Genomic DNA, 4,240 nt, shown 5'->3' with positions numbered 1-4,240 from the left:
GCCTCACCTGCTATGCTGAACAGGGGCCTTGTGGAGGGATGGGAAGATTGGAAGGGATAGGCAAGGAAGAGGGAAGGAAGCGGCCGTGGCCTTAAGTTAGGTACCATCCCGGCATTCGCCTGGAGGAGAAGTGGGGAAACCACGGAGAACCACTTTCGGGATGGCTCAAGTGAGAATCCAATCCCCGGGAGGTCAACTGAGTAGACCCCGTTCCAGACCTCGCACTACTTTTCAAATTTCGTGGCAGAGCCGGGAATCGAACCCGGGCCTCCGGGGGTGGCAGCTAATCACGCTAACCACTACACCACAGAGGCGGACAAAAAATGTGGAACGCTTCACGATTTTGCGTGTCATCCTTGCGCAGGGCCATGCTAATCTTCTCTGTGACCGGGCGAGTTGGCCGTGCGCGTAGAGGCGCGCGGCTGTGAGCTTGCATCCGGGAGATAGTAGGTTCGAATCCCACTATCGGCAGCCCTGAAAATGGTTTTCCGTGGTTTCCCATTTTCACACCAGGCAAATGCTGGGGCTGTACCTTAATTAAGGCCACGGCCGCTTCCTTCCAACTCCTAGGCCTTTCCTGTCCCTTCGTCGCCATAAGACCTATCTGTGTCGGTGCGACGTAAAGCCCCTAGCAAAAAAAAAAAAAAAAATCTTCTCTGTATCGTTCCAATTTTAGTATATGTACCGCCGAAGCGAGTACGATGATGATGATGATGATGAAAATGCTGATCGTACATGAAGAGGTGAGGAATATAAGGCTGGGCAGTGGTAGTAGGCCTGGACAGAAGTCTACACACACACACACACACACCGATGAAAGCTATCAACAAAACAGAGCAGTACGCATCAGTACTGACTTGAACATTGAGAAGGGAATAGAGTTACGAGTCTTGTTTACATTAGAAGTTGATAGTGGTGATTCAAGGTGGAATGGGGAAAATTAGAAAGGAAACTACAATGGAAGAAAGAAAAGAAATAATAATTCTGTATGAAGAGCCTTAGTGGCTCAGACGGCAGCGCGTCGGCCTCTCACCGCTGGATACCGTGGTTCAAATCCCGGTCACTCCATGAGAGATTTGTGCTGGACTCCGGTTTTCCCTGTCATCTTTCATTCCAGCAACACTCTCCATTATCATTTCATAACATTTATTAGTCATTAATATCACCTTGAGAGTGGCGACCCCATTGTAATACTAGCCTATATGGTTCATTCATTACATCCCTGACCCGGTCAAAGACTGGAAAACAGGTTCTAGGCATTCTTTTTCAATTCTGTATGAAGAAGGCAAATCATACGCCAAATTGTAACACGAGTGGTTGCACGTGAGACTTTCTCTCACATTAAACTTCCTTTAAAATAAATATATCTCCCTAAGTTTTGCGGGACGTAAGAATGAAATGAATTACTGAAATTAGACGCAAAGTCTGAGTTATACATTTTATATAAAATGATGAAACGATTAGCCGTATATTACAGAAATAATGTTTTTCTGCTAGTAGCTTTACGTCTCACCGACACAGAAAGGTCTTATGGCGACGATGAAATAGGAAAGGGCTAGGAGTTGGAAGGAAGCAGCTGTGGCCTTAATTAAGGTACAGTCCCAGCATTTGCATGGTGTGAAAATAGGAAACCACGGAAAACCCTCTTCAGGATTGCCGACAGTGGGATACGAAGCCACAATCTCGCGGATGCAAGCTCACAGGCGCGCCCCCCTAACCGCACGGCCAACTCGCCCGGTAAAACAAATTACTACTTAATGGAAATTAGTCATTCGTTCCGTCACATATATTCACAACAGTGCCAGGCTGAATGGCTCAGATGATTAAGGTGTTAGCTCTCTGAACCCAAGTCGGCAGGTTCGATCGTGGCTCAGTCCGGTGGTATTTGAAGGTGCTCAGATAAGTCTGCCGTAGATTTACTGGCATGTAAAATAACTCCTGTGGGGCAAACTTCCGGCATCTCGGCACCTGCAAAACCGTAAAAGTTATTGGGACGTAAAATCATTAACATTGTTATTAGTATAGAATTTTCTGTCAGTATCAATGCAAATCCAAGAATAAATAGGTTTTCTCTATAACAGGGCCTCTCAAACGCCCAAAATCTCACGCGTGCAAATAGCGGCGCAGAGTTCCTGTGCACAGTGCATCGGTCCCGCTCGGCTCGGCTCGGACCAACGCTTCATCTCTGGACTACTCGGCTCAACTCGGCTCAACTCAGCTCGGATTTGGAGCGCTACGGAGCAAGTGAGGAAGAGGGAGGTAGGGGGAGCAAGCGAGACAGGTGTGGGGAAAGAGAGAGACAGCGCTATTGCTCCAAATCGAGGAGTGGGGGTCTGCACTCTGGTCAACCAAGAGAAGTCCTCTTTTGACCGTGCACAGTGCATGCAGTAGGCGCATGCACCCTGAGAGGCCCTGCTCTATAACATTTGAGTTGGCTGGAGTTTGTAACAGTGCCTATTACCCAGCATTCTTCCTCGACTCATAACTTTGAAGACTCGTTTATCAGTAATTGCAAATGGAGAACGTTTCGCTCGTCACTTACGTCAAATACTAACGCCTACAAGAGGAGAAAGTTTCCCTCTCAACTTGAAAATAACACCAACACCACTGGCCGCACGATGAAAGAACCTCTCACGCAGGGCGCACGGACTCGTACGAACGTTTGTTCCGACTAGAGGAGGGGATGCTTACCCTTCAAATGTGAATCGCCTCGCTTACGACAGTTACCAACTCAGCTAGAAGACGGAACAGTCACTTCCCTTGCATCGCTGAGAAGTAAACTCACAATGAGAGAAAGTCTCAGATAGCGACCACTCGCGGATTAAACGAAGCAGATACAGTGTACAATATCATCAAGAAATACAACACTTCAAAAACATCGATAAATAAAGAGAGAAGGGGACTTTCCCGTAAACTCCCGCTCACATCTAGCGGAAGGGAGACGCAGCGCGAAGGCAGGAAAGTATTCTTTTGCTGCGTCTTACAAGGGAACATACACAAAGGTGAAGTCGCCGATCGCGATGAAACTTAGCAAACACATTGAGGTACATGTAAAAACAAAGCCAGCATCAAATTTAGGCGCCAACATTCATTAACGCGTTAACTAAGGGGCCTAAAAGTTGCGACATTTCAAGTTCCGCGCGAACAGCGATGAATTCCTCCTGACCAATGCTTAGCCGGAACACTGCTTTGTGCCACACCTCTGCTCCTCCTCCCCTCCGCCCCGCCTGGTTCAGCACCACTCGTTTCCCTCTCCCCGCGCTGCCGTCTGCTTAGCTGTCGAACAGAACCTGTGCTACACTGCGTACGCTATCAGCCGTCCTCATAGCTCTCCCTTGGAATTTCCACATTGTATGGGCAGTGTACATTTTATGAAATATTTATGAAAACGTTTGCGACGAGTCCTTAAGGGCAATGTCACTGAGCATGTCAAAAATTATTTTTCATCTTCAAGCAAAGCACGGAAGTCACGGTGAAGACGGTCCGCTGAACTTTCGGGAGCTGCAGCTTTATGACGCGATTGAGGGTGAGTGTTAAGCAGTCAACTATTGTCAAATAGATTTTGACGCTCACGGGGAGATGTCACACTGCGGACATAGGCCGTAATAACGTAGCTTGAAGCGTGGTCTTTTGCGCTGCATGTGAAATTGTAGGTTTATGATATGTTGATACCGATAACTCTGTCCGACTCGCTGGCTGAACGGTGAGCGTACTGGCCTTCGGTTCAGAGGGTCCCGGGTTCGATTCCCGGCCGGGTCGGGGATTGTAACCTTAATTGGTTGAATCCTACGGCACGGGGGCTGGGTGCATGTGTTGTCTTCATCATCATTTCATCCTCATCACGACGCGCAGGTCGCCTACGGGTGTCAAATAGAAAGACCTGCACTTGGCGAGCCGAACCCGTCCTGGGATATCCCGGCACTAAAAGCCATACGACATTTAATTTCATTACCGATAACACTCTCGTTGTTTTTAAACGAACAGTTGTGTTCTCCGTTGTTCCTGTCAATACATAGTCTATACACATAACAACATGTATTTAAGTTATTTGTTTAATTTTGTTTCAGAGCTTATAAGTTGCTGTCTTGAAGGTGACAGTCTCTATTTGGAGGACGTTACAAGTTTGACGTACAAGTCTGATCAGTCGGAGGAAACCGAAAAGGATATTGAATATAGCGAGCCAGAACCGGGACGAAGCCAAGACAGTGCCAGTTCGGCGGACACCGTAGACTTACAGTAT

The 4,240-nt window shown here is 47.5% G+C and overlaps 1 pseudogene; it reads right to left on the bottom strand.

Annotated features, from left to right (window-relative positions):
- Nucleotides 1-319: 319 nt before the first annotated feature.
- LOC137497185 (U6 spliceosomal RNA) lies at nucleotides 320-420 on the bottom strand (annotated as a pseudogene).
- Nucleotides 421-4,240: the final 3,820 nt, after the last annotated feature.

Source organism: Anabrus simplex, chromosome 1 (genome assembly GCF_040414725.1).
Source record: "Anabrus simplex isolate iqAnaSimp1 chromosome 1, ASM4041472v1, whole genome shotgun sequence".
NCBI classification, from domain to species: Eukaryota; Metazoa; Arthropoda; class Insecta; order Orthoptera; family Tettigoniidae; genus Anabrus; species Anabrus simplex.
This window is presented reverse-complemented; position numbering and strand designations above follow the sequence as displayed.